This window comes from Quercus robur, chromosome 4, assembly GCF_932294415.1.
Source record: "Quercus robur chromosome 4, dhQueRobu3.1, whole genome shotgun sequence".
Taxonomy (NCBI): domain Eukaryota; kingdom Viridiplantae; phylum Streptophyta; class Magnoliopsida; order Fagales; family Fagaceae; genus Quercus; species Quercus robur.
The window spans coordinates 6,704,325-6,720,421 of NC_065537.1; positions in this window are offsets into that span (position 1 = coordinate 6,704,325).

The window sequence follows — 16,097 nt, forward strand, 5'->3', positions numbered from 1 at the left end:
AACTTATTATTGAAAATCTGTGGCAATTTCTACTAGTGGCAATGTCATGTTTATTTTGTGAATATCCACAAAAAGATTAAAAAGGAAATGAAAGCTCAATTGAAACAACCATCCATGGACATGCACCATCTCTATTTTTTTCAAAAGAAGCTTGCTTATCCTTCTCCTACTCTTGCAGCTTGACTCCAACAGGATTGGTTGCCAGTTGGGACACTCTCTAAAGGTCTACACTTGCTTATCATGTTGCTGTCAAGTATTTTCATTGTTTTTTGAACTGTTAGTTACCTTGCATATTGAAATCAAACTTTTACAATACAAGACCACATTAGTGGCAGAAAAAGGCTATTTCTTCACTATCTTGTTTCCATAAGTCCAAATAGACCATAAAATGGAGAAAAAAAAACAATATGAGCTGAATGAAATCAGTTCTAATATACAGATCAAACCACCCCAGATTTCTCCAGATGAAAAGGGAAAAAAAATATATATATATATATATATATATATATATATATATGATCTTTCAGTATCTTTGACTCAAAGGACTAAGAACTTAGATGTTTCTCAATTCTGCCCTCAAAAGAATTTTAGAAGGTAATTGTAACCTACATAACTGGTTCCAAAGCTCAAGGTCTTCACTTATGGTTGTGCCAGCTTGGTTTCGACAATTCCTAGTATGCAACAACCCATTATCCTTTTTCAACCATATAAGCCCTAGATTTGGAATGATGCCTAATGAGCTTATCATTAACACAAACAGGAATTTGTAAAATTCTCTCAGAATTATTTTGGCTATAGAGTTTTCAAACTAATTCAGAATTCCACCTGAAAGTATCTTTGACCACACATATACAACAACATGTAGAGAACCTAAGCAATTTCATTTGGAATCCCTTTGTCTTTGGGGACATCCAACAAAATAGGAACCCTATATATATACTTGGATGTCTATAAAGGTGTATTATCAATTCACTATGAAATTATTTCATCAAGCTAAAATTACTAAATTACAATGAAAAAGTGACAAATCTTAAATTCTAGACATAATGCATCAACAACCATAACAAGTAGAGTAGGGTTTACAAATCTAAGCAAACCACCTTTTCCAATTTTCAATCTTGTCTACACAGTTGTTTGCCTGCATGAGTCTAATTACTAAAATGACAAACATGTGAAATAAGCACGGAATGTTTGAGGGAGTGAGAAGTATAAATTTAATTGGAAGAAAACAACATGAGACGGAACAATAAACCGATATGCTTGGCAGAAAAAGCTTTCTAGTTTTGATGTTTACTTGCTTTCAAGCAGATGATTTCTTCTACTTCCAAAACTACAAGAAGAAGCATTTTGTTGCAAGTCTTTGTTCATCCAAGTCAAATTGCTAGAAGTCTTATTGACAACTCTAATCAAACATATGGTGGACAGTTCATTAATATTTGTACACAAGAAACAGATAATGCAACAACCAACAAAACTTGGATTAAGAAGAAAGACAGTGACTTACAGAGAAAAAAGGTTGATTAACCTTTAGGGTCACTTTCACTAGATTCCTACCAATCACCTAGCTCTTCAACGCATTCCTTGTACTCACTTGACTCCTTAACTTTAGAGTTACCTTGGGCCATAAATTCTGTGAGTCTTTCAATCCTTTTTGGGTGAGGTTCATAACTAGAGCTTCCAATCCCATCACAGTCATCACAGGTTCACTTGGCTTTGTAACCTTCTACTACTGCTGCCATCGAATAGTTGAAATTATGATGGGGAACACCCAAGCCCTCATAAGGAGTGATGCTATTATTGTTTCTCTCAGCCATAGTTCTGTTAAGATCTTCGATGTCTTTCTTGTATACCATTCACAACCCGCACTTCTTTACCTTTACCATGCCTAGGAATACTTCGTTCGTCTTCAAGTCCTGACAATCAGTTTCAATTTTAATTCCAATTTGACAGAATCCATTTGCATCGCATTCCCATAATGATTTTATGTCTTCCTTTTCGTAGTATTGAGGAGGCATATAAAGTAGCCAAATATGATCTGATAAAGTAACTATTTGGGCCATGCCTGGTGCTGATTTAACTTGTTTTCTGTTGACCTTCAACTGACAAACAAGTGAATAGTCAATTTGTGTTTCCGTTGAATTAATTTGGTGATGTGAATGAGTACAAAAAACAATGCAAACAGCAATCCCGATCCACTCATTACACAAAAAAGAATAAGGTTCTTGTATACTAACCTCATCCCCAATACTTTGATGCCTAAACCACTTTGGTATTTCACTTCCAAGAATAACAATGGGATATCTGTACAGAGGAAACATACTAGAGTGAAGGAGCGGAAGGGACTTTATTATCATTGCAAAAAACACTTCAATGAAGCCTTGATTCTCAGCTAGTTTACTGCAATTTGTAAGGTTGAGATATGAACCAAATAAAGAGTTTGGTTGTAAAAGATCTGGTAGCGTTTCCAATGAGGTACAACCCTTTCCCTTAATAAATCCAATATTTAATGGAAGCTTTGGCCATGATCAAAGACTCATGCAATTGTCCACCACCAAGCTTTTCAAAATAGATAGTTGAGTGATGTTTTCCGAAAGGCAACTAAAATTATTTCCACTTAGACATAAATGTTTTAAAGAGAATAAGCAACAAATATCATTGGGGATTGCATTGAGATTGCAATAACTTAGATTCAGTGTGGTCAAAGAACGCAAACTCGATAAAGAAGTCGATAACAAGTCCATGCGATTGGGACTTCTCTGATTAAATCCACCAAAAGCGAGTCTTTTAAGAGTTTGAAAAAGAGCATTAGAATAAGGCATAAGTCCTGTAGCAGTTCCACTCACATCAACCTCCTTTACACTTTTCTCAGTCACCGAGTTTTCCAGTGGTTTTGAGCATCCGAAAAGATTGAGATCTTAGCTCTGTTTGTTTCAGCATTAACATTTTCTGAAAAATTACTCATTTTCTAAAGAGCATTTTCTAGAAAACTGTCTCATTTTCCAGTGTTTGGTAATGACCTTAAAAATGAGCTTGAGAATGTTTTTTAGTGTTTGGTATGCAATTTTTTTTTAAATATTTCTTTTATAGTTTAAAACATATATATTATGTAAACTAACTAATGTAATCATTATAAATAAAAAATCAAGAATGAATTTGGTTTTCATACTAAAATTTTGACAATAGATACAATCAAAATTAATTAGTTGTCAAATTTTCATGATCTCTACTACTCATCTTGCTCATATATATAGACAGTAACGTACGTACACACACACATGCACACACACACATATATCAACCATTTGTCTATATATATATATATATATTTGACAAAGGAATACATTTTCAATAAGTATAAATAACAATAACTTTTAATTGTCCACTCTTTTTGTTGGTATACTAATTGTCTACTATGGTCAACCACAAGTCTTCAATATTATACTAAATTATGTATTTATATAATGTACTATGTAATATATTATCACTACATAGTATCTGCCAACAAAAAAAGTATTTGCCAACAAATGCAGTTCTCCTAAACAATTATCATTCATTATATAACAATATTATTAGTCCACGGTAAAGATTGTCCCATGTAAAAGCAATTTAGAGCAATATAGGTACTATGTTTAAAATTTTCATCTTTTACTTCATTCTTTCTTTCTTCTTCTTTTTATTTTATTTTTTATTTTTTTGCACTTTATGCACGAAAAAGAAGTAACTTTTGCCTGAAATCCATCAAACCGAAAATTTCTTAGAGAAAAAAGAAAATCGAGCTTGAAATTCAAAGCAAAGAATTGAGATTTTGGTAGAGAGGAATGAAATAATTACCATTGCAAATTTGTTCTCCTTTGCAAGTCGGAGCTATTGACCGATTAGTGAAGGAAAAAAAAAATCTAATCAGAGAATTGCATTATAGAGGGGAAGAGAAACATGGAGAAAAGAGAGAAGAAAGACAGAGAGAGAGATCTATGGGAAGAGGAGAGACCAGAGTTAGTGACAGTGAGGGTGTGAGGAGAAAAAAAGCAAAGAGGAGAGAAAAAGTGAGAAAACTTACTATGAGAGAGAGAAGGCGCCAAAATATTATGTTTCCCACGGCTATAGACGAAGATAATATTTATAGGAGATGCAACGCGTGAGAGAGAGATTGTTTTCCAAAAAATTTTTTTGGAAAACAACCTATAGAAAATAAGCCTTATTTTTATTAGAGTTTTCTGTTGACCACAAATAGTTTTCCATTAACCAGGTTTTTTTTGCACTACCAAACACTGGAAAATGTGGAAAACTATCTTTACAGAATGTTTTCCAGTGAAACAAACAGAGCGTTAAGCCACTTCATATTAAAAAAGGTACTAGGAAGAGACATGAGATTTTTGCAATCTTTTACATTCAATGAAACAAGGCCAGTCAAATTCTTCTCAATTGATATGGGTAATTTTGTAATAGCAGTGCCATCCAAGTAAAGCTCTAATACACTTTTCATATTTTCTCCAAACTCTGGAATTCTTTTTAAATTTAAGCAACCAGAAAAAATAAGGATCTCAAGACACTCAATTTCAAACTTGCCTGGAAGACTTCTGAGGTTTTAGCAATCTTTTAGGTTAAGAAAAGTGAGTTTTTGATGAACTCCAATTGATGGGTGCAAGGAATGTAAATTTATACAACCCTTAAGAACCAGTTTCTCAAGATTTGGGATTTTGTTGAAGTCAGGAGTTTCAATCAATTTTAGTGATTTCTTCAATTTGATGAACTTTAAAGTATCAAAAGACTGTAAAAATCCAAAAAGGAAAATAAAAAATTATACAAAATCATTCAGTTTAATGAAAACTTAAAATTAAAGTTGTATAAGGTACCTAAATTACCTTTTGTTGGAAACTTGGTGGAAAATATTTTGAAGGGTATTCACTCCAGTCAAGAAATCTCAAGGCATTAGGAAGATATTTGGGCTCGTGCAAAAGGTGAACATTATCCATTATAAGCAATTTAAGATCATGAACCTTTGAAAAGGATTTAGGATTCCAATATACCACTTTTTGTTTATGCAATGACCCTTTTTGTTTATGCAACTTTAAGACTATGCCTTGAATTGCTTTTGTTCCCTAGTAATTGTGAAGAGAATAGATTAGTGAATTGCAACATATAAGATTACTAAAGCTACTCTAAGTTTACTCTTTTAAAGCTTAGGTACAAATACAATACCTTAGATGCAATTCAGTAGGTTTCCCAATAAAATTCGAACTCATAGTTGAATTTAATTTAATTATCCTTGAAAATGATAACATTGTATTTTATTGGTCAATCCAAGCAACCAAGTGAATTTCATTTGGGAAACTAATATATTGAACCTAAAATATTGTATCGAAGTTTTCACCTTGAATAATATAAAAGGATACATGATCTAGTTTTCTAAATAATTGCTTATCGTATTTTCTGTCAGTACATCGTTAATGTCCTTAAACAGCCGCAATTTGCTACGTTTTCCTAGCTCTTTAGGACACTCTTCATAAACTATGTTCTTGCCCATTTCTTGAAGCAAATCATGCATCCACAAGGTACGGCTTCAGAATTTAACAAGAGATTTATCAAAAAGAACCCCCAATCCAACATCTGGAAAAAGGTCAAAATAATTTAGTATTTCTACTACGTCTTTTTTCTCCTCATGATTAAAGATACAAGCAATATTTAGGAATATTTCCTTCTCTATTTCATGTAGTCCTTCAAAACTTATTCTAAGTACTTGGAGAATATTTTTTTTCAGGAAACTATTTTAGCCTATTTAATACTGTTCCATTTGATAGATACTTCTACCAAACAAAAAAGAACCCAAAATCTCAATGGCCAAAGGAAGGTCATTAGCATAATATACAAATCTCTAGACAACTCTAGATAATCTTCAGGTGGATGATCTTTTTTAAATGCTTTCAAATCACATGAGTCATTAAAAAGGTTATATGACTATAAATACATGTGAATGGTCTTTTAAACAGTCACATAGTGGGTTAGAAAAAGTTTCCTCTAAAGATAAACTTTTCCATTACTTTATTTTGTTCTTACCAAGTCAATGGCTTACTTAACAGTTAACACACCACTAGACCAACATAACTCTTCAACTTTTTCTCTCTTAACTAGTCCCATTTAAATTTAGCTTCTCTCTCACATAGATTGCTCATCTCTCTCTCAAATAAGAACAAATCAATTAGTTGATTATCCATCTCAAAAGATAAGACTCTTATGAAAAGTTGGTCTTGTAGCTTGGTGTGTGGATCTACATCTAACATGATGGTGAGATTGTTTCTAAACTTTTGGTTTAAGTTTCTCCTCGTGTTGATTTTTGGATTAATCTTGTTTCTTACCAAGATTTTGTGCATTCTCAAAAAATATTTCCAAATTCCAACATCCTCTACAAGATTGGCCCAATGGCTGATGGACCATGGCCTCAGGCCACTCTAACAATGGCCCCTTTGCACTACTTAAGAAGCCCAGCCCACAAAAACAGTATATCTCACAACAAAACGCCTAAAAAACAAACATGAACGTGAGGTGTGGTGTGGTGTGTGAATAAACTTTGCCCCCTATTTACTTCTAATAATTTGTTAGAGCCATACTAAGTTACTAACATATGCTGAACCAATTGATACTTTCTTCTCCGAATAAACTGACAGTTCTTAACTACTCAAACCTATGACTTCACTGGTATTACACAATGTACTCAGTTTATCATTCAGTTAATGTAACCACACATTGATCACAATCACACCCCGTGACTGGTAAAACTATAGTCTCTCTCTCTCTCTCTCACACACACATACACATATATAGAAGAATCATTCCCTAAAATCAAGAAAACCCATAACTTAAAGAGACGTAGCAGATGCCAAAAAAAAAAAACACTGCAAGCAGTCAGGTTTGGTTTGATACTTTGATTCATTTCAGCAAGAACCCTATTAAACAGATGGCAAGACATGGCAATCCCATGCATGCATATAATCTTATGGATAGTTTTTTCTCAATCAGAAATGAGATTTTTTCACTAGAAAAACAAAAAGATAAAAGAAGAAAAAGGCTGTACAGTATACCTGGTTTGGTTTCCTTCAAGCTGTGTCCTAGCGTAGACTATCTTTCAAAATCACACTGCATGTTTTTTTTTTTTTTTTGTTTGTTTGTCCTTGTTAAGTGTAAACTGAGAAAGGTCATAAGAATGAGTGCGAGAGAAGGAAAGAATTGTTAGAGGTGGCAACTGGCGAAGAAAGTAACTGTTGAAAGAAAACTGTTGAATTTTTTACATCTATAATGGTTCCCCCACTCCCATACTCAAGCAAACACAACTAAATTGAGTCCATCTTTGAGGGTTTTCCCTTCAGGGAGAAATTATTTCTTTAATTTCCTTAATTCTTGTAAATTACAGATTATGGCTTAACAAATGATAGCAAGTTTGGTTGATTTAGCAGGTGTTTTATTGTATGAATTAACATGAATGATATTTGAGTTTTTTTTTTTTTTTTTTTTTTTTTTTTTTTTTGAGGGTGAATGATATTTGAGTTTGATGATTAAATTTGCGGGTCTCGATGGAGTTTGAGAAAAGATTATACTAGGTAAAATTTATAATTAGTTTTATTGAAGTGCGCGGGAGTATGGCCTTAAATGTGGAAACGTTGATTATCATATTTAAGGAAAGTTTGCTTTGATTAAGGTGGAAATATCACAAGAAATTAAAGAAAACTGCTTAATGGAATTTGAGTCAAGTGGATACTTTTTTCAAAATTGCCACAAATTCTTATTATGAATTGGTTAACTATTTGGGGTTTTCTTAATAAAGAAGTAAAATTAATTTTGTTAATTTTGGGTTTTCTTGGTACGGAAGAAGAATAATTCTGGAAGGAAACTATATTTCTTAAAAAAAAAAAAAAAAAAAAAAAGCAAAAATGCATTTTTAATCCTTACATTTTAGTCGATTTTCGATTTGGTCCCTAAATTGATTTTGCTTCTAAGTCAGTTCCGATTTCGAAAAATCATTTTTATTTTAGTTTCTACTGACAACTCAGTAACAAAAAAATCTGAGATGGCAAATAAAGTGCATAAGTGACATATTAAAGGCTGATGCAGCCAAAAAATAATAATATAAAAAATGACATCAGCATCCATGTCAGTATTTAATTTTTTTAAAAAAAAATCAATTTTAACAAAATTAAAAATCATAGAAACAAAATTTAAAACATAAAAATATATCAATTCAAATTCAAATAAAAATAAACAAGAACATGAACTCAGATCACAAGAACATGAACCCAGATAACAAGAATAGTACTCAAAATTTCTATTCCAAAATTTGTATACACTCTTCCACCAAAAATCAATTATAAATTAAATAAAAAATGGTGTTGTATTCTTCCACAAAAATCAAAACCTGAACCATCAAACCCAATGACCACCACCATAATCTACCACACTAACCCATATCCACCAGCACCAAACCCGAATGACCTCTAGCACCACCACTACCAGATCCATCACCACCAAACCCCACAATCAAATTCAACCATAACTCAAACATATTTTGAACCATTAAACAACCCAAACCCCCCACAGCATCACGAATCAAAGAAAGAGGCACTGAGTGGGTGAGTCCGAGAAAAGAAGAGATAAGAGGGAGAGATCAAGAAGACTATCTTGATGGTGGCGGTGAATGGCGAGGAAGGAAACCACGGCTACTACCACCAATCTGAGTTTCACAACACACACAAGGGGGAGAAGTTGTGTTGCCCATTATTTTCTTCGATCCGTGTTGCCCACCAAGCACCGAAGCCTCCATGATCAAAACCCCAAAGAAAGATAAGCAGATCTGCTCATCGTTGGTCGATGAGGGAGAAGCCGAACCACCGTCAACCAGATCTCAGGCTCTCTCTCTCTCTCTCAACCCAGATATATCTCTGTAAACATGATAAAAAATCATACTCCAAAAATAGTTTTAAAGTTTTAAGAATCAAAACTTGTGACCACTTTTTACCACAATTTTAGATTTAAGATTAAAAAAAATTAATTAAATTAAATTTTTAAAAAAAAATTAGAAATTCAGAAATTTGCTTTTAATTCAACGTTTTTTTTAATATAATTAAATTATTTATTTTTATTAGATTAATGTTTATTTTTATTTTTCTGAGTTGGCTTTTTTTATTAATTTAAATGCTAATGTGGCTTTTTAAATGCTAATGTGGCATTTAAAAAAAATGCAAAATAAGAAATTTTAAAATTATTTTATTAGTCATATCAGCATTTACACAGTGTATTCTATTTGCCACCTCAGATTTTTCTGTTACTGGATTGATAGTAGGGACCAAAATAAAAACGATTTTTAGAAATTAGGGACTGACCTAGGAGCAAAATCAATTTAGAAACCAAATCGAGAATTGGCCCAAAATATAGGGATCAAAAATGCATTTTCGCAAAAAAAAAAAAAAAAACCCTTATTTTGTCAAAAAAAGTAATGTACTTATTATCCACCAAAATGTAGGAATTAAAGTCATATAATTAGCTAGATAAAAGATAATTCTACAAAGGATTTGATAGCTTTTTCTAAAAGAGCCCCCCATGTAGAAAGGATTTGATAAGAATCATAATATTGAGCATGACAATATGAAAAAAAATAAAAACCCTAATATAGGCTTTGGGTTTTGTCTACCTTTTTAGGTAAGTTTTTTCACATGTACAAAGATGTGCAAAATGTGACATCAACAAAGGTCATTCCCTTACAAATGTGATAAGAGAATGAATCGTAGTTGTCATAAAAATTTTCAACTAGCTCATTCCCAAGTGTTCAAGAAGCATTTCCCACAATTCAAATTGTGCGATAAGAAATGGAATTTTCCATAGCAAATTTTCATTTAAAATGACTTTCTGTTTTGGATGCACGTCTTAGGGAAAAAAAAATTATCCAAAATATTAAAAAACTGAGGAAAAAAAAAAAAAAAAAAGACAGAAAGAAAAAGGATGTGGCAATTCCACCAACCTATTTAACAAAAAGACTATGGTCACTAAGGGGCGGAACCGACCTAATTTTTCTTATTGGGTTCATATGAAAATTGACTTTATTTATTTTTGTTGATAATTCAATGACTTTATTGGTTGCTTGGATTTTGCAAAATGATTTTGTTTTCTTAAGCTACCCTCACCGGCCATATTTGGCCTTTTCAAAAACTTCATAATTCTAGAATATGTAGGCGGATTGATTGATTTGCAAGAATGACCATATTTCTTATTAGATAAGATTGATCTTATAACAAAATTAACAAAAAAAAGGTTATAGCAAGGTCAAACAAATGTCTTTATCTTCGTTTTCAAAAAAATGTCTTTACCTTCATTCTCCAAAAAAAAAAAAAAAAAAAAAAGTCCTTATCTTCATTCAATCGTGGATTCCCTTACTACCCTTGTTTTCAATACTTTATTGCTTCTCTTTGAAAGTAAGTTATTTTATATTTCAATTATTAAAGAAAAAAGTATTTTTTATAATTTTCTCTGATTCTGTGGTTGATAAATGCTTTAGGTGTTTTAAGAAAATGTAACTCGTAGATTGCGGCCAATGAGAACGGAAGATGAAATGGATACACGGACATGGTTCCACCTACAGTTAAAATAGTTTTAGGATTATATAAAATGTCATAATTTTTACCACAATTAATTTACGTGTCAGATTGTGATTTGATATATACCTGTTACTTTCAAATGTATTCACCATTTTTTTTAATTATTCACAATTTTTCACATGAACAATTATAGCATAAGTTGTGCCAATTTATATGATCTTATATTTTTTCATAGTTTAACACATCTTTGTGGTATTTGGTGTCTAGGGTGTGAATCTCACGTATTTTTTCTCCTATTTACCAAAGGGAAAAAAAATTAAAAAACTTACAACTTTTCAAAAACATAGTATATAATTTTACATAGAGATTTTAATTTTTCTTTTCACTTGTCATAATTTTATCTCTTTTATTGTGGTTAATTATCAGCATTCAATGAATCAAGTCTATCTTAAAGAATTCTTTTTCAGGATCCTATTTATTTGCTTTGAAATGGTGACAATTTATTTGCTTATTTTTTAATGAACTTAGAGTTGCATTATGTCAAACAATTTAAAATCTCATTCCATTTTATTTAATGGATTTGGCTTACCTCTAATACTTTTTTTTAACTGGATATTTTCTTTTGTTTTAAATAACAATGACAAAAGGTAGTGAATTTTAATCTTCACCTTTTATTTAGTTAGTGGATAATGTGATAGTTTCTCATTAAAATAAAAAAAATATTCTTGTTAAAAAAGTACTTGAAGTAAGCCAAACCATTATTTAATAATTGATTTTGAATGGCTTAATATCATCTTCACTTTTAAATTATTGAGATATTAAACCTTCATTCATAACAAATTATAGATGGTTAGTTGTTATTGGTTTTAATTTGATCTTATCATTGAAATTACTTTTTTGCCCCCCCTAATAACAACTTATAACAACCTGCAACATAGAATTTATCGTGAAAGTATTGAAAAAATGTTGTGGACATAAAATCTCAAAACTAAATGGTGATTATCTCTTTTTCTTTGGAAAAAAAAGGGTTGGGTTATTCTTGCAATCATGGTTGATGGATGTTGCCTATTATGTGGGGGGGGGGGGGGTGGTGGTTGGGGTGGGGTGGGGTGGGTGGTGGAGATTAGAAACATAGAACTAGCGTCATCTGCTTCCCAAGCATATCCAAAACAGATCTTGGAAAACTAAAGAGATGGGGATTGTTCCCATAACTTTACAAATAAGCATGTTTCTTATTATAGAATTTTAGTCTCAAATAAAACTAATAGTAAATTAGAAGGTTATCACTCAGTCAAGAAAAATATTGATGATTCTATTCAATAGAATAATTAGAGGCAAAGCAGATGGTTCTTGTTCAGCCATGCGTATGGTGTGGCTGAGGGTTCATTATATTTTATTAATGAATCTCACACTTTAAAGTAAGCTTGCTTTGTGGGTTAGCACTTGTTAACATTGCAAGCTATTTGCATCGCTTTCTTGGCATTTATTACATGATTTCCAGATGGCCATATCTCATATAAAATGAACATTGAGAATCTTCCTTAAAAAAGGATGAATAATAAGGAAAAATAGTGTACTATATGTACTGAGAGATTATCCTATGCCTCACAGCAATTAAATGCCATGTGGCATCCTATCATCACTTAATAAATAGTTAGTAATCAATGGATACAAAATTTACCTAAGTAGGGATTAGAATTTGAATTTTTAAGTGGGTGGGTAGATTTTCTAACTCGCTATACTCTAATAGAACTGATTTGAGTAATGTTAGAAATATAATATTTGTTTTTATCGTTTTCTCACAATTGTTGATATAGTCTATCATGATTTGAGCAATATTACTTTCACTTTAATTTGTTATTAATACTAATTTCACTATGCAATAATTACAATAAATTAGTATTTAAGAATTGTAAAAAATATTGTGTACCTAAATTTATTCATTTTGAAATTGTAAAAATAATTTGGACAAGTATATACTTTAATTTAAAAGCATACATTATACTTTAGCTATAAAAAAGTTAATTCAATAATACTAAATATAATAAAAATTTCCAAAAAGTCTTGGGTGGACCCCTTTTTCTATAGTAATCATGGGGACAAACACTAGTAGGCATTAAAATTAGTTTCCACCCTAAAGGGGATGGCTGCCTGAAGTTATTAATTGAGTTAAAAAGCTAGATTAGTACTCACAGATTTGATGAATTTAGAAAATGTTTTTAAAATCAAAATAGAAGGATGGAATATATATACATACTAGCCTCTGAACATGCGCTACCTGTGTGTTTAAGGATTTTTTTAAATTAATTTTTTATTTCTATATTGCATTTACTGTTTTTTCTTTATATTTCTATGTACAAAAAGATCATTTGAAATATACACCAATTTAGTGTAGAAGAGTGTTTCAAGTTTGAACTCCTAAAAAAGTTAAAGAAAATCTTTTCCGAATTATAATATTGTGTAAAATAAAGATAAACATACAAATATGTGTGTAAGAAAAGAAAAAAAATTATTGAGTATTAAGAAAATTACCTCTACTTATGCCTTAGAGAGAAAGAGAGGGAGGAGAAGAGAAGGAATTTATTTATGCTTTGTTTTGGCAATTGGGTTTCAGTTTTGAAAGAATAAAGATATGTGGTAGTGCCTAAATTTATAGTAGGAGTGCTTTTTTCCCCTTTATCAAGAGTTAAGTGTTTCTTTATTTTTATTTTATATTTTCAATTTGTGATTTCCTTACCCCTAATCTCACTTTTTTTTTTCTTTTGTGTTTGTTTTTATTTTTTCAAATCTCTTTTCTATTCAAATCCTTAAATACAACGTGGTCCTATTTTTTAGGCACTGTTTTATGTGGATTTAGCGACGTATTTTTACCGGGTTGTTCTTAAATTTTGTATTTGCTTAAATTTAGGGTGTGTGGTATTTTTGAACCACATAATTGTTCATCTCAAAGGGAGAAAGCCTCTTAAATATTGTGTGTATATATAATCAAGTTGGATAATTTGCTTGGCTAGATTTTCATAACATTTTTTACATCTTATTTAGCCAAAAACTATATTTACACTAGTTGAATTTATTAAATTTAATCCATCTTAAAAAAAAAGAAAAAGAAAAAGAAAAAACATGTAGTTTCTATGACTTCTTGATCTCAAGTCTTGTGATAAAAAAAGAAAGCTCATGGCAAGGCAAAATAAACACAACCTCATGTCAATCTTCCTCTTTCCTAATAATAAAACACAAAAAAGAATTTCACACAATTATTATAATAGTCAACGAGCAAATTTAAACATCATGGCATTTTAGTAATAAAAACAACATATGAAGGCCAATGTCGGAACAGTAGTTGTCGCCTTCTCGTTTGACTCTGTCTCTCTCTCAACAAAACATAAACAAAAGCTTTTTCCGAAAGACAGAGAGAGAGAGAGAGATGTCTGAGACTCGTCGTCGTTTTGTTGTGTTTCAAAAACCGTTTTGAAGTAAACTCAATACTGAGCTTGTTTCCTTTTCTATTGGGTTTTTTTTTTTTGGAAACCAAAAGAAAGTGAGAGAAAGTGAGGGAAAGTGAAGGAAAATTTTTGAAAAATAGAAAAAAGAAAGATGGGTTCTTTGAGCTTTGATAGAGATGCTTTTTCTGATACAGTAATGGCTGCTTCACTCAAACCCTCTTGAAGTCAAGACCTGAGCTGAGAACAAGGGAAAAAAAAGCATTGCTTTACTCTTTTTTTTTTTTTTTATAAGGTATTTTTTAGATTCCACTTTTTATTTTTGTTTTTTTGGTTTATTTTAATCTAATCGTTTTTGTAAAGTTTTGTACTTTTTCTGATTTTTGACCTGTGAGTGATTTTTTTTTTTTTTTTGTCAAGCTAGGGTTCTTGGAACATGCATCTATGTATGTATGCATGTGGGTGTGTGTTTATGTATGTGATATTTGAATGCGATGCTAGATTATGGGAATGAGAGGATATAGAAACATCAAGTAGCTCAAGATATATATTGGTACTTGTTTTGTGCTCAATTCAATTTGTTTTCAAATGGGTTTTTTTTTTTTTTTAATATCAAGAATGTGTTTCTATTGCTTAGGTAAAATTGGGACTAGCTTGTTACTACATGTTAATTGTCATAGAGGGATGATTTTGTAGATGTAAGTTGATGAAGGCTAGTTTAAAGGTGAAAATGTATGAACCTAATTTCGGGCAGATTTGGGATTTCATTGTGTATGTATTCTTCCATTGAATTAGCTAAATTAGTAGCTTTGGTGTGTCATGACTCATGAATCAAAACTTTTATTCATAACATGAATAAAGTAGACCAAGTACAAAATCAATTTAGTTCACAACCATTATTAAAAAAAAAAAAAAAGTACTAAAATCATCAATCCAACGCAATTCAGGATATTGCCATTCAAATAATTCAAAATTTTAATCATCTACCCATTCAAAATAGTTTAAGTAACATGTCAACATTTCCAATTGCTTCAAACCCAAATTCAACAAATCAAACAATCCACTTGGTCAAAATAGTTCAACCTAATAATACAATGTCTTCATATCCTAGTACAAATATGCCATTAATTTCAACTATTTTGGTTGAAGAAACTCTATAATCACTATCTATGAAAATCTAGTCTTCTTCAACATGAATGAGTAAACTATTTGTTCATCCTGTATTTGATGGTCTCATTAAACCCTTCAATCTTCGTGACTTCTTCATATTGAATACTCCAATTAAGTTGTATCTATCCTAAAAAAAAATTGGATTTTTAGTAAATCTTTTCATTTCTGCTACAACTCTTCCAGTTTGGTTAGACAATTCCTTATAAGTGGCATCTTCCTTCACACTAGCATGACCCCTTTTTTCTGTTAGATCTTGATTGAGCTGAAGTTTCACTTGAGGAATCTAATTTTTTTTCTTGTGGATACACCGTCAAAATCGATGCTGAAATCTTTCGGATTTGAGTAACAAAAGAGATGATAACTAACCTAACAAGAAATCATGCTGTAATAATATGACATGCACAGGCCAAAGGCTTTCATAGATATATCACAAATATGTTAAAAAAAAAAATAAAAAATTAACGTCAAAGAAGAGGGAAATATTTTCATTTTGGAAATTTGTTTGCCCATTTAAACACTAATTTGACATTGGAGATGACCTTCTTTAAAGAAATTAAAATAAATTTGAAACACAACACAACCAACCCCCCAATAACCCTAGGATAGAGGGATGTGAAAGGATGATATGGAAATTGCAAGGGGTGGCATCTTTACCGTTCGGTCTTATTATGATCCTATCTGTGGTGGACCGGCTAACTCTATCCCCTGTAAGTGTTTGGAGTTTCAAGGCTCCTAAGAGGTCTCGTTCTTTGTTTGGAAAGTGGCTTGGGGGAAGATCTTACTTGTGATAATCTTATCAAGCGAGGATTTACCTTAGTAGGATGGTGTTGCATGTGCCGATGTAATGGAGAGACAATCGATCATTTCTAGATTCATTGTGATGTAGACTACGATTTATGGAGCTTGAGTT